This window comes from Rhinichthys klamathensis, unplaced genomic scaffold (genome assembly GCF_029890125.1).
Source record: "Rhinichthys klamathensis goyatoka isolate OS25496 unplaced genomic scaffold, OSU_Roscu_1.1 h1tg000281l_1, whole genome shotgun sequence".
Classification (NCBI taxonomy): domain Eukaryota; kingdom Metazoa; phylum Chordata; class Actinopteri; order Cypriniformes; family Leuciscidae; genus Rhinichthys; species Rhinichthys klamathensis.
In genome coordinates this window covers 8997842-9012351 of record NW_026606800.1, presented here as the reverse complement: position 1 = coordinate 9012351, position 14510 = coordinate 8997842, and the positions used below count along the sequence as shown (strand labels likewise).

General features: G+C 41.0%; 1 protein-coding gene across 2 annotated transcripts in view; it reads right to left on the bottom strand.

Moving 5' to 3' along the window:
* nbas (NBAS subunit of NRZ tethering complex) overlaps positions 1 to 14510 on the bottom strand; it is a 256303-nt gene that overhangs the window by 98290 nt on the left and 143503 nt on the right. The gene's annotated exons all lie outside the window — the stretch shown is intronic.

Here is a 14510-nt window from a genome sequence, read left to right as displayed (position 1 = left end):
GAACGAGGTCGATATGATACGATACCTATTTTCACTGCATTTGACATTTTTAAATACATTAGGTAGAAACCAAAAGATTGTGAATCTTATTCGTTGAATTAATACATGTCAACACCATTGCTGAGTATTTTCTCCTTAAAACTCCAGTGAACCAAAGACAGTCTCAAAAACGCGGTTTGAAATTACTACTTTGTACTTTGTAACCAATCACGTCAACGAGTGGATCTCTGAGCTGGTGTGAGTGAGTGGAGGCGGGGCTAATTTGCATATTCATAGAACCAATACTAAATGAGGAAAAGGTGTTACATTCAAGCTATTTTAAGACATGAAGAACATTTTTTTAAAGGAAACAACTTTTAAATATGTCATTTTGGTGATCAAAGATGAGTTTTAAGGGATAAAATGATTGACTACAGGGGGACTTTAATAACACAGTGCATATTTAGAGCTGCTTCAGCAGGGCTCAATGCAAAGGACTTTTTCTACTGGCCTGGTTGGGTCAGTGGTTCAAATGTTTAGATACCAGTAAAATATCACAATTCTCTATTACAAATTTGATACTACAGCAAAAATGGCAAGCCTAATTAATGTAAATTATTATTAAAGACAAGTAAACAGTCAGTAATAAAATAAGAACAATTAATCCAACTAGAAAAAGTTCGTCGAGACAAACTTTAAGTTGGCTTGTGAAAGTTTGGACCGCAAAGTTTGAAGAAGTATAAAGTAGTTTGAAGTTTACATTAGTTTAAAGTTTAAATTAGTTTAAAGTAGTTTATAGTTTAACTTAGTTTAAAGTTTAAAGTAGTTTAAATTAATTTAAAGTTTAAATTAGTTTGAATTTTAAAGTAGTTTGAAGTTTAAATTAGTTTGAAAGTTAAAGTAGTTTAAAGTTTAAACAAGTTTGAATTTTAAAGTAGTTTGAAGTTTAAATTAGTTTAAAGTAGTTTAAAGTAGTTTAAAGTTTTAAATAGTTTAAAGTTCAAAGTATAGTTTCAAGTAATTAAATGTTGCTAGGGTGTTTCTAGTGGGTTGCTAGGGTGTTCTAGGGTATTTTAGGTGGTTGCTATGGTGTTGCTAGGGTGTTTTAAGGCATTTTGGGTGGTTGCTAGGGTGTTCTTAGGGTGTTCTAAGGTATTTTGGGTGGTTGCTATGGTGTTGCTAGGGTGTTCTAAGGTATTTTGGGTGGTTGCTAGGGTGTTCTAAGGTATTTTTGGTGGTTGCTAGGGTGTTCTGGGTGGTTGCTAGGGTGTTCTAGGGTATTTTAGGTGGTTGCTATGGTGTTGCTAGGGTGTTTTAAGGTATTTTGGGTGGTTGCTATGGTGTTGCTAGGGTGTTCTAAGGTATTTTGAGTGGTTGCTAGGGTGTTCTGGGTGGTTGCTATGGTGTTCTAGGGTATTTTAGGTGGTTGCTATGGTGTTGCTAGGGTGTTTTAAGGCATTTTGGGTGGTTGCTAGGGTGTTCTTAGGGTGTTCTAAGGTATTTTGGGTGGTTGCTATGGTGTTGCTAGGGTGTTCTAAGGTATTTTGGGTGGTTGCTAGGGTGTTCTAAGGTATTTTTGGTGGTTGCTTGGGTGTTCTGGGTGGTTGCTAGGGTGTTCTAAGGTATTTTGGGTGGTTGCTAGGGTGTTCTGGGTGGTTGCTATGGTGTTGCTATGGTGTTCTAAGGTATTTTTGGTGGTTGCTAGGGTGTTGCTAGGATGTTCTGAGGTATTTTGGGTGGTTGCTAGGGTGTTTCTAGGGTGTTCTAAGGTATTTTTGGTGGTTGCTAGGGTGTTGCTAGGGTGTTCTAAGGTATTTTGGGTGGTTGCTATGGTGTTGCTAGGGTGTTCTAAGTTATTTTGGGTGGTTGCTAGGGTGTTCTAAGGTATTTTGGGTGGTTGCTAGGGTGTTGCTAGGGTGTTATAAGGCATTTTGGGTGGTTGCTAGGGTGTTGCTAGGGTGTTCTAAGGTATTTTTGGTGGTTGCTAGGGTGTTCCTAGGGTGTTCTAAGGTATTTTGGGTGGTTGCTATGGTGTTGCTAGGGTGTTTTAAGGTATTTTGGGTGGTTGCTAGGGTGTTCTAAGTTATTTTGGGTGGTTGCTAGGGTGTTGCTAGGGTGTTATAAGGCATTTTGGGTGGTTGCTAGGGTGTTCTAAGGTATTTTGGGTGGTTGCTAGGGTGTTCTGTATGGTTGCTAGGGTGTTCTAAGGTATATTATGTGGTTGCTAGGGTGTTCTAAGGTATTGTGGGTGGTTGCTATGGTGTTGCTAGGGTGTTCTAAGGTATTTCAGTTGGTTTCTAGGGTGTTCTGGGTGGTTGCTATGCAGTTGCTAGAGTGTTCTGGGTGTTTGCTATGGTGAACTATTTATGAGTTTAAAAGTTCATAAGTGTATGAATTCATGAGAGTTCATACGTGTATGAATTAATGCATTTATAAGTTCATGAGTTTATAAGTGTATGAATTTATGAGTTTAGAGTTTATAAGTTTAAATGAGTAAGAGTTCAGAGTTTATTAATTTATGAGTTTGAGTTCATAAGTGTATGAATTCATGAGTTTATAAGTGTATGAGTTTATAAGTGTACGAGTTTATGAGTTTAAAGTTTAAATTAGTTTGAAGTTTAAAGTTTAAATAAGTTTGAAGTTTAAAGTTTAAATAAGTTTGAAGTTTAAATTAGTTTGAAGTTTAAAGTTTAATTTAGTTTGAAGTTTAATTTAGTTTAAAGTAGATAGATAGATGGATAAGTGTCATAGATAGATGAGTTTATGAGTTTGAATGAGTCTCATTGGCTCATATAGTGTATAGAATGGCAGTTTGATTCAGTCTAGGGTTTCAAGGGATTTACATTTGAATTTTTGACAGTTGGGGAGTTTGAAAATCTGAAGATTCCGCAATGTAAAGTCAATGGGAGTTTTTTCCGACTTTGATCGTCATTTTTAGGAAAACCGTAAGTCCGATCAGTTAGAAAAGATATAGCATACCGAGTCAGAACAGTTTGAGTGTCCGTGCCGAGTTTGGAGTATGTGGAGTTAAAGCTCTAGGAGGAGTAGCAGTTGTAAATTTTGAGTAAGAAGAATAATAATAACTAGAAAAAGTTCGTCGAGACAAACTTTAAGTTGGCTTGTGAAAGTTTGGACCGCAAAGTTTGAAGAAGTATAAAGTAGTTTGAAGTTTAAATTAGTTTAAAGTTTAAATTAGTTTAAAGTTTAAAGTAGTTTAAATTAATTTAAAGTTTAAATTAGTTTGAATTTTAAAGTAGTTTGAAGTTTAAATTAGTTTGAAAGTTAAAGTAGTTTAAAGTTTAAATAAGTTTGAATTTTAAAGTAGTTTGAAGTTTAAATTAGTTTAAATTAGTTTAAAGTAGTTTAAAGTTTTAAATAGTTTAAAGTTCAAAGTAGTTTAAAGGTTAAAGTATAGTTTCAAGTAATTAAATGTTGCTAGGATGTTTCTAGTGGGTTGCTAATGTGTTGTGGGTGGTTGCTAGGTGGTTTCTAAGGTATTTTGAGTGGTTGCTAGGGTGTTCTGGGTGGTTGCTAGGGTGTTCTAGGGTATTTTAAGTGGTTGCTATGGTGTTGCTAGGGTGTTTTAAGGCATTTTGGGTGGTTGCTAGGGTGTTGTTAGGGTGTTCTAAGGTATTTTGGGTGGTTGCTATGGTGTTGCTAGGGTGTTCTAAGGTATTTTGGGTGGTTGCTAGGGTGTTGCTAGGGTGTTCTAAGGTATTTTTGGTGGTTGCTAGGGTGTTCTGGGTGGTTGCTAGGGTGCTCTAAGGTATTTTGGGTGGTTGCTAGGGTGTTCTGGGTGGTTACTATAGTGTTGCTATGGTGTTCTAAGGTATTTTGGGTGGTTGCTAGGGTGTTGCTAGGATGTTCTGAGGTATTTTGGGTGGTTGCTAGGGTGTTCTAAGGTATTTTGGGTGGTTGCTAGGGTGTTGCTAGGGTGTTCTAAGGTATGTTGGTAGGGTGTTCTAGGGTGTTCTAAGGTATTTTTGGTGGTTGCTAGGGTGTTGCTAGGGTGTTCTAAGGTATTTCGGGTGGTTGTTAGGGTGTTCTAAGGTATTTTGGGTGGTTGCTAGGGTGTTATAAGGCATTTTGGGTGGTTGCTAGGGTTTTCTAAGGTATTTTGGGTGGTTGCTAGGGTGTTCTAAGGTATTTTGGGTGGTTGCTATGGTGTTGCTAGGGTGTTCTAAGGTATTTTTGGTGGTTGCTAGGGTGTTGCTAGGGTGTTCTAAGGTATTTTGGGTGGTTGCTATGGTGTTGCTAGGGTGTTCTAAGTTATTTTGGGTGGTTTTTAGGGTGTTCTAAGGTATTTTGGGTGGTTGCTAGGGTGTTCTAAGGTATTTTGGGTGGTTGCTAGGGTGTTGCTAGGGTGTTCTAAGTTATTTTGGGTGGTTGCTAGGGTGTTCTAAGGTATTTTGGGTGGTTGCTAGGGTGTTGCTAGGGTGTTATAAGGCATTTTGGGTGGTTGCTAGGGTGTTCTAAGGTATTTTGGGTGGTTGCTAGGGTGTTCTAAGGTATTTTGGGTGGTTGCTAGGGTGTTCTAAGGTATTTTGGGTGGTTGCTAGGGTGTTGCTAGGGTGTTCTAAGGTATTTTTGGTGGTTGCTAGGGTGTTCTGGGTGGTTGCTAGGGTGTTCTAAGGTATTTTGGGTGGTTGCTAGGGTGTTCTGGGTGGTTGCTTTGGTGTTGCTATGGTGTTCTAAGGTATTTTGGGTGGTTGCTAGGGTGTTGCTAGGATGTTCTGAGGTATTTCGGGTGGTTGCTAGGGTGTTGCTAGGGTGTTCTAAGGTATTTTTGGTGGTTGCTATGGTGTTGCTAGGGTGTTCTAAGGTATTTTTGGGTGGTTGCTATGGTGTTGCTAGGGTGTTCTAAGGTATTTTGGGTGGTTGCTAGGGTGTTGCTAGGGTGTTATAAGGCATTTTGGGTGGTTGCTAGGGTGTTCTAAGGTATTTTGGGTGGTTGCTAGGGTGTTCTGGGTGGTTGCTAGGGTGTTCTAAGGTATATTATGTGGTTGCTAGGGTGTTCTAAGGTATTGTGGGTGGTTGCTATGGTGTTGCTAGGGTGTTCTAAGGTATTTCAGTTGGTTTCTAGGGTGTTCTGGGTGGTTGCTATGCAGTTGCTAGAGTGTTCTGGGTGTTTGCTATGGTGAACTATTTATGAGTTTAAAAGTTCATAAGTGTATGAATTCATGAGAGTTCATACGTGTATGAATTAATGCATTTATAAGTTCATGAGTTTATAAGTGTATGAATTTATGAGTTTAGAGTTTATAAGTTTAAATGAGTAAGAGTTCAGAGTTTATTAATTTATGAGTTTGAGTTCATAAGTGTATGAATTCATGAGTTTATAAGTGTATGAGTTTATAAGTGTACGAGTTTATGAGTTTAAAGTTTAAATTAGTTTGAAGTTTAAAGTTTAAATAAGTTTGAAGTTTAAAGTTTAAATAAGTTTGAAGTTTAAAGTTTAAATAAGTTTGAAGTTTAAATTAGTTTGAAGTTTAAAGTTTAATTTAGTTTGAAGTTTAATTTAAAGTAGATAGATAGATAGATGGATAAGTGTCATAGATAGATGAGTTTATTAGTTTGAATGAGTCTCATTGGCTCATATAGTATATAGAATGGCAGTTTGATTCAGTCTAGGGTTTCAAGGGATTTACATTTGAATTTTTGACAGTTGGGGAGTTTGAAAATCTGAAGATTCCGCAATGTAAAGTCAATGGGAGTTTTTTCCGAGTTTGATCGTAGTTTTTAGGAAAACCGTAAGTCCGATCAGTTAGAAAAGATATAGCACACCGAGTCAGAACAGTTTGAGTGTCCGTGCCGAGTTTGGAGTATGTGGAGTTAAAGCTCTAGGAGGAGATAGAGTTGTAAATTTTAGTCTCAGAAAAAGAATAATAATAATAATAATAATAAGTTTAAATAGCATTTCAGTAAGTTGGCTCTCCAAGCCAACTTAATAACTAGAAAAAGTTCGTCGAGACAAACTTTAAGTTGGCTTGTGAAAGTTTGGACCGCAAAGTTTGAAGAAGTATAAAGTAGTTTGAAGTTTACATTAGTTTAAAGTTTAAATTAGTTTAAAGTAGTTTATAGTTTAACTTAGTTTAAAGTTTAAAGTAGTTTAAATTAATTTAAAGTTTAAATTAGTTTGAATTTTAAAGTAGTTTGAAGTTTAAATTAGTTTGAAAGTTAAAGCATTTTAAAGTTTAAACAAGTTTGAATTTTAAAGTAGTTTGAAGTTTAAATTAGTTTAAAGTAGTTTAAAGTAGTTTAAAGTTTTAAATAGTTTAAAGTTCAAAGTATAGTTTCAAGTAATTAAATGTTGCTAGGGTGTTTCTAGTGGGTTGCTAAGGTGTTGTGGGTGGTTGCTAGGTGGTTTCTAAGGTATTTTGAGTGGTTGCTAGGGTGTTATGGGTGGTTGCTAGGGTGTTCTAGGGTATTTTAGGTGGTTGCTATGGTGTTGCTAGGGTGTTTTAAGGCATTTTGGGTGGTTGCTAGGGTGTTCTTAGGGTGTTCTAAGGTATTTTGGGTGGTTGCTATGGTGTTGCTAGGGTGTTCTAAGGTATTTTGGGTGGTTGCTAGGGTGTTCTAAGGTATTTTTGGTGGTTGCTTGGGTGTTCTGGGTGGTTGCTAGGGTGTTCTAAGGTATTTTGGGTGGTTGCTAGGGTGTTCTGGGTGGTTGCTATGGTGTTGCTATGGTGTTCTAAGGTATTTTTGGTGGTTGCTAGGGTGTTGCTAGGATGTTCTGAGGTATTTTGGGTGGTTGCTAGGGTGTTTCTAGGGTGTTCTAAGGTATTTTTGGTGGTTGCTAGGGTGTTGCTAGGGTGTTCTAAGGTATTTTGGGTGGTTGCTATGGTGTTGCTAGGGTGTTCTAAGTTATTTTGGGTGGTTGCTAGGGTGTTCTAAGGTATTTTGGGTGGTTGCTAGGGTGTTGCTAGGGTGTTATAAGGCATTTTGGGTGGTTGCTAGGGTGTTCTAAGTTATTTTGGGTGGTTGCTAGGGTGTTGCTAGGGTGTTCTAAGGTATTTTTGGTGGTTGCTAGGGTGTTCCTAGGGTGTTCTAAGGTATTTTGGGTGGTTGCTATGGTGTTGCTAGGGTGTTTTAAGGTATTTTGGGTGGTTGCTAGGGTGTTCTAAGTTATTTTGGGTGGTTGCTAGGGTGTTGCTAGGGTGTTATAAGGCATTTTGGGTGGTTGCTAGGGTGTTCTAAGGTATTTTGGGTGGTTGCTAGGGTGTTCTGTATGGTTGCTAGGGTGTTCTAAGGTATATTATGTGGTTGCTAGGGTGTTCTAAGGTATTGTGGGTGGTTGCTATGGTGTTGCTAGGGTGTTCTAAGGTATTTCAGTTGGTTTCTAGGGTGTTCTGGGTGGTTGCTATGCAGTTGCTAGAGTGTTCTGGGTGTTTGCTATGGTGAACTATTTATGAGTTTAAAAGTTCATAAGTGTATGAATTCATGAGAGTTCATACGTGTATGAATTAATGCATTTATAAGTTCATGAGTTTATAAGTGTATGAATTTATGAGTTTAGAGTTTATAAGTTTAAATGAGTAAGAGTTCAGAGTTTATTAATTTATGAGTTTGAGTTCATAAGTGTATGAATTCATGAGTTTATAAGTGTATGAGTTTATAAGTGTACGAGTTTATGAGTTTAAAGTTTAAATTAGTTTGAAGTTTAAAGTTTAAATAAGTTTGAAGTTTAAAGTTTAAATAAGTTTGAAGTTTAAATTAGTTTGAAGTTTAAAGTTTAATTTAGTTTGAAGTTTAATTTAGTTTAAAGTAGATAGATAGATGGATAAGTGTCATAGATAGATGAGTTTATGAGTTTGAATGAGTCTCATTGGCTCATATAGTGTATAGAATGGCAGTTTGATTCAGTCTAGGGTTTCAAGGGATTTACATTTGAATTTTTGACAGTTGGGGAGTTTGAAAATCTGAAGATTCCGCAATGTAAAGTCAATGGGAGTTTTTTCCGACTTTGATCGTCATTTTTAGGAAAACCGTAAGTCCGATCAGTTAGAAAAGATATAGCATACCGAGTCAGAACAGTTTGAGTGTCCGTGCCGAGTTTGGAGTATGTGGAGTTAAAGCTCTAGGAGGAGTAGCAGTTGTAAATTTTGAGTAAGAAGAATAATAATAATAACTAGAATGTACATTTCCAGAAGAAAATGTGAAGTGGTGCTTGCAGTGGCAAAACTCGCCGCTCGGTTGCTAGGGTGTGGTACATTATTGCATACGAGCCAACAACCATGTCTGTACGATATTGTGGAGCTGAGATATGGCTTATTCATGTGTTTGTATGGTTACTAGGGTACCCTATATGGTTGCTATGGTGTGCTTATACAGTTTATGAGATGATATTCAAAAAATAGTTGACAGTCTAAGTCAAAAAAGCCAAACTCCATGTTTCTACTATTTTCTGGAGCTGAAATATGGCTTGGAAATGTAGTTTGATGGTTGCTAGGGTGCCCTAAGTGGTTGCTAGGGCGTAGCCATGAAGTTATTATATCACTACTTATTGGCTTCTTGATAGGCCGAGTCAAAAGAGCCCAATCCCAAGTCTCTATGACCTTCTGGTCAAAAGATAAGATCTCACAAATTTTGTGCCAATGTTAAGTCTATGGGACTTTTTTCGTCCAATTTATCGCCCGCCGGACGATCATCGTAAAACCGATTGCTTAGAAAAGACATAGCACACCTCTCCTCAATGAACCGGTCGATTTGACACCTCATTCATGGGTCTACGAGAAAACGTGCGGGAGGAGTAGCGTGCCGAAGTTTTGTCTAGGTGAATAGTAATCACAATACTAGAAGGTACATTTCCAGAAGAAAATGTGAAGTGGTGCTTGCAGTGGCAAAACTCGCCGCTCGGTTGCTAGGGTGTGCTACATTATTGCATACGAGCCAACAATCATGTCTGTACGATATTGTGGAGCTGAGATATGGCTTATTCATGTGTTTGTATGGTTACTAGGGTGTGCTGGGTGGTTGCTAGGGCGTTGCTAGGCAGTTGCTAGGGTGTTCAGGGTGGTTGCTAGGGTGTTCTGGGTGGTTGCTATGGTGTTGCTAGGCAGTTGCTAGGGTCTTCTGGGTGGTTGCTATGGTGTTGCTATGTGGTTGCTAGGGAATTCTGGGTGGTTGCTAGGGTGTTTTGGGTGGTTGCTAGGCGGTTGCTAGGGTGTTCTGGGTGGTTGCTAGGGTGTTGCTAGGGTGTTGCTAGGTGTTGCTAGGGTGTTCTGGGTGGTTGCTAGGGTGTTGCTAGGTGGTTGCTAGGGTGTTGCTAGGCGGTTGCTAGGGTGTTGCTAGGCGGTTGCTAGGGTGTTCTGGGTGGTTGCTAGGGGGTTGCTAGGTGGTTGTTAGGGTGTTTTGGGTGGTTGCTAGGGTGTTGCTAGGTGGTTGCTAGGGTGTTCTGAGTGGTTGCTAGGTGGTTGCTAGGGTGTTCTGGGTGGTTGCTAGGGTGTTGCTAGGGTGTTCTGGGTGGTTGCTAGGGTGTTCTGAGTGGTTGCTAGGGTGTTGCTAGGTGGTTGCTAGGGTATTCTGGGTGGTTGCTAGGGTGTTGCTAGGTGGTTGCTAGGGTGTTCTGGGTGGTTGCTAGGGTGTTGCTAGGTGGTTGCTAGGGTGTTCTGAGTGGTTGCTAGGGTGTTGCTAGGTGGTTGCTAGGGTGTTCTGAGTGGTTGCTAGGGTGTTGCTAGGCAGTTGCTAGGGTATCCTGGACGGTTGCTAGGCGGTTGCTAGGGTGTTCTGGGTGGTTGCTAGGCAGTTGCTAGGGTGTTCTGGGTGGTTGCTAGGCGGTTGCTAGGGCGTTGCTAGGCGGTTGCTAGGGTAATCTGGGTTGTTGCTAGGGCGTTGCTAGGTGGTTGCTAGGGTATCCTGGGTGGTTGCTAGGCGGTTGCTAGGGTGTTCTGGGTGGTTGCTAGGGCGTTGCTAGGCAGTTGCTAGGGTGTTCTGGGTGGTTGCTAGGGTGTTGCTAGGGTAATTTGGGTGGTTGCTATGGTGTTACTAGGTGGTTGGTAGTGGTCAAAGATGGTTACTGTTGAGTTTGTAGCATTTTATTGGCATGATTTAGCACTTAGCTAATCAATATTAGCATGTAGCTATTCACTGCTAGCATGTGTAGCATGTAGCAAGTCCTGTTTGCTAGCATGAGTCAAAAGAGCCAACCCCCATCTCTATACGATGTTCTGATGCAGAGATATTGGTCTTGCAAAACGGTTGCTAGGGTACTCTGTTTGGTTGCTAGGGAGTGGCTTGGCAGCTGCCAATCATGAAGCTCCAAAGTCAATGTGAATGTATAAACCAACCCCCATCTCTATACGATGTTCTGATGCAGAGATATTGGTTTTGCAAAATGGTTGCTAGGGTACTCTGTTTGGTTGCTAGGGAGTGGCTTGGCAGCTGCCAATCATGAAACTCCAAAGGCTGCTTGTCACTATGAAAGATATAAACCAACTCCCATGCCTCTGTGACATTCAGAATGGACGATATTCCTCTTTGGATTTTGGTTGCTAAGGTGCTCGACAATGGTTGCTAGGGCGTGGCTAGCAAGTGTTGAGGTGATTCATGATTGGCTGTTTGCTGGCCCGAGTCAAACGAGACCACCCTCATGTTTCTATGACAATTCAGTCCAGAGATATCCCTTCGATCTCTTTCAATGGAAGTCTATGGGAGTTGTTGCTAAGGTGCTCTAAATGGTTGCTAGGGCGTGGCTTGATAGCTTCACAATGATCCTGAGAGACTGATTGGTTGTCTGAGTAAAATGAGCCCGCCCCCTTGTCTCTATGACACTGTGATCCAGAGTTATGTTCAATATAAAAGCGGTTTCTATGGTGTAGGACGGCCCATTTCATGGGCCGTCCTACACCATAGTAAGTCAATGGGGAAACTTTGGGCAGCTCCTGCACCCCAGGGGTGCAACTTTTACCATATTGTGTGGTATGTTCTTACAGAGCCTGTCAGCCTCTTCAAATGTGGTAAATTACACATTTCTGCGACATCCTCGTTCCGAGCTACGACTCGTCAAAGTTTTTCGCAATGTTAAGTCTATGGGATTTTTTTGGGCCGTTTTTCGCCCCTGGGGCGACCATCGTACCCCCGATCTCTTAGAAAAGTCATAGCACACCATTCCCGAACAGGCCGCACGTTTTGACACCTCATTCATGGGTCTGTGACAAAAACTGCGGGAGGAGTAGCGCGTCAAAAAGTGGCCAGAAGAATAATAATAATAAGAAGAATAATAAGTATGTGAGATAACAATAGTGTTGCTTCGCCATAGGCAAGCACCACTAATAAGTATGTGAGATAACAATAGTGTTGCTTCGCCATAGGCAAGCACCACTAATAACTAGAATGTACATTTCCAGAAGAAAATGTGAAGTGGTGCTTGCAGTGGCAAAACTCGCCGCTCGGTTGCTAGGGTGTGTATAGCTAGTTTTTAGTAAGATGCTAACAAAATAAGCATAATGATAGCATGATTAGCATGTTGCTAGCATCATGCTACCGTGTCTTTAGCATGATGCTAACATGATTAGCAGGTTGCTAGCATGTTTGTAGCTAGATGCTAGCATTATTAGCATGTTGCTAGCATCATGCTAGCATGATTAGCATGTTGCTAGCATCATGCTAGCATGATTAGCATGTTGCTAGCATTATGCTAGCATGATTAGCATGTTGCTAGCATCATGCTAGCATGATTAGCATGTTTCTAGCATCATGCTAGCATGATTAGCATGTTGCTAGCATCATGCTAGCATGATTAGCATGTTTGCTAGCATGTTTGTAGTTAGATGCTAGCATGATTAGCATGTTGCTAGCATCATTTTAGCATGATTAGCATGTTGCTAGCATCATGCTAGCATGATTAGCATGTTGCTAGCATCATGCTAGCATGATTAGCATGTTGCTAGCATCATGCTAGCATGATTAGCATGTTGCTAGCATCATGCTAGCATGATTACCATGTTGCTAGCATCATGCTAGCATGATTAGCATGTTTCTAGCATCATGCTAGCATGATTAGCATGTTGCTAGCATCATGCTAGCATGATTAGCATGTTGCTAGCATCATGCTAGCATGATAAGCATGTTTGCTAGCATGTTTGTAGCTAGATGCTAGCATGATTAGCATGTTGCTAGCATCATGCTAGCATGATTAGCATGTTGCTAGCATCATGCTAGCATGATTAGCATGTTTCTAACATCATGCTAGCATGATTAGCATGTTGCTAGCATCATGCTAGCATGATTAGCATGTTGCTAGCATCATGCTAGCATGATTAGCATGTTGCTAGCATCATGCTAGCATGATTAGCATGTTTGCTAGCATGTTTGTAGTTAGATGCTAGCATGATTAGCATGTTGCTAGCATCATGTTAGCATGATTAGCATGTTGCTAGCATCATGCTAGCATGATTAGCATGTTGCTAGCATCATGCTAGCATGATTAGCATGTTGCTAGCATCATGCTAGCATGATAAGCATGTTTGCTAGCATGTTTGTAGCTAGATGCTAGCATGATTAGCATGTTGTTAGCATCATGCTAGCATGATTAGCATGTTGCTAGCATCATGCTAGCATGATTAGCATGTTTCTAACATCATGCTAGCATGATTAGCATGTTGCTAGCATCATGCTAGCATGATTAGCATGTTGCTAGCATCATGCTAGCATGATTAGCATGTTGCTAGCATCATGCTAGCATGATTAGCATGTTGCTAGCATCATGCTAGCATGATTACCATGTTTGCTAGCATGTTTGTAGCCAGATACTAGCAAGATTAGCATGTTGCTAGCATCATTTAGCACTTAACTAATCGATATTAGCATGTAGCTATTCACAGCTAGCATGTTTAGCATGTTGAAAGTCCTGTGTGTTAACATGAGTCAAAAGACCCAACCCCCATCGCGATACAATGTTCTGATGCTGAGATATAGCTGTTACAAAATGGTTGCTAGGGTACTCTGTTTGGTTGCTAGGGAGTGGCTTGGCAGCTGCCAATCATGAAACTCCAAAGGCTGCTTGTCAGTATGAATGATATAAACCAACCCCCATCGCGATACAATGTTCTGATGCTGAGATATAGCTGTTACAAAATGGTTGCTAGGGTACTATGTTTGGTTGCTAGGGAGTTGCTTGGCAGCTGCCAATCATGAAACTCCAAAGGCTGCTTGTCAGTATGAATGATATAAACCAACTCCCATGCCTCTGTGACATTCAGAATGGAAGATATCCCTCTTTGGATTTTGGTTGCTAAGGTGCTCGACAATGGTTGCTAGGGCGTGGCTAGGAAGTGTTGAGGTGATTCATGATTGGCTGTTTGCTACCCCGAGTCAAACGAGACCACCCTCGTGTTTCTATGACACTTCTATCCTGAGATATCCCTTCCATCTCTTTCAATGGAAGTCTATGGAACTTGTTGCTAAGGTGCTCTAAATGGTTGCTAGGGCGTGGCTTGATAGCTTCACAATGATCCTGAGAGACTGATTGGTTGTCTGAATAAAATGAGCCCGCCCCCTTGTCTCTATGACACTGTGATCCAGAGCTATGTTCAATATAAAAGCGGTTTCTATGGTGTAGGACGGCCCATTTCATGGGCCGTCCTACACCATAGTAAGTCAATGGGGAAACTTTGGGCCCCTCTTGCCCCCCAGGGGTGCAACTTTTACCCCATTGTGTGGTATGTTCTTACAGAGCCTGTCAGCCTCTTCAAATGTGGTAAATTACACGTTTCTGCGACATCCTCGTTCCGAGCTACGACTCGTCAAAGTTTGACGCAATGTTAAGTCTATGGGATTTTTCGGCCGGTTTTTCGCCCCTGGGGCGAACATCGTACCCCCGATCCCTTAGAAAAGTCATAGCACACCATTCCCGAACAGGCCGCACGTTTTGACACCTCATTCATGGGTCTGTGACAAAAACTGCGGGAGGAGTAGCGCGTCAAAAAGTGGCCAGAAGAATAAGAATAAGAAGAATAAGAATAACTAGAAGGTACATTTCCAGAAGAAAATGTGAAGTGGTGCTTGCAGTGGCAAAACTCGCCGCTCGGTTGCTAGGGTGTGCTACATTATTGCATACGAGCCAACAATCATGTCTGTACGATATTGTGGAGCTGAGATATGGCTTATTCATGTGTTTGTATGGTTACTAGGGTGTGCTGGGTGGTTGCTAGGGCGTTGCTAGGCAGTTGCTAGGGTGTTCAGGGTGGTTGCTAGGGTGTTCTGGGTGGTTGCTATGGTGTTGCTAGGCAGTTGCTAGGGTCTTCTGGGTGGTTGCTATGGTGTTGCTATGTGGTTGCTAGGGAATTCTGGGTGGTTGCTAGGGTGTTTTGGGTGGTTGCTAGGCGGTTGCTAGGGTGTTCTGGGTGGTTGCTAGGGTGTTGCTAGGGTGTTGCTAGGTGTTGCTAGGGTGTTCTGGGTGGTTGCTAGGGTGTTGCTAGGTGGTTGCTAGGGTGTTGCTAGGCGGTTGCTAGGGTGTTGCTAGGCGGTTGCTAGGGTGTTCTGGGTGGTTGCTAGGGGGTTGCTAGGTGGTTGTTAGGGTGTTTTGGGTGGTT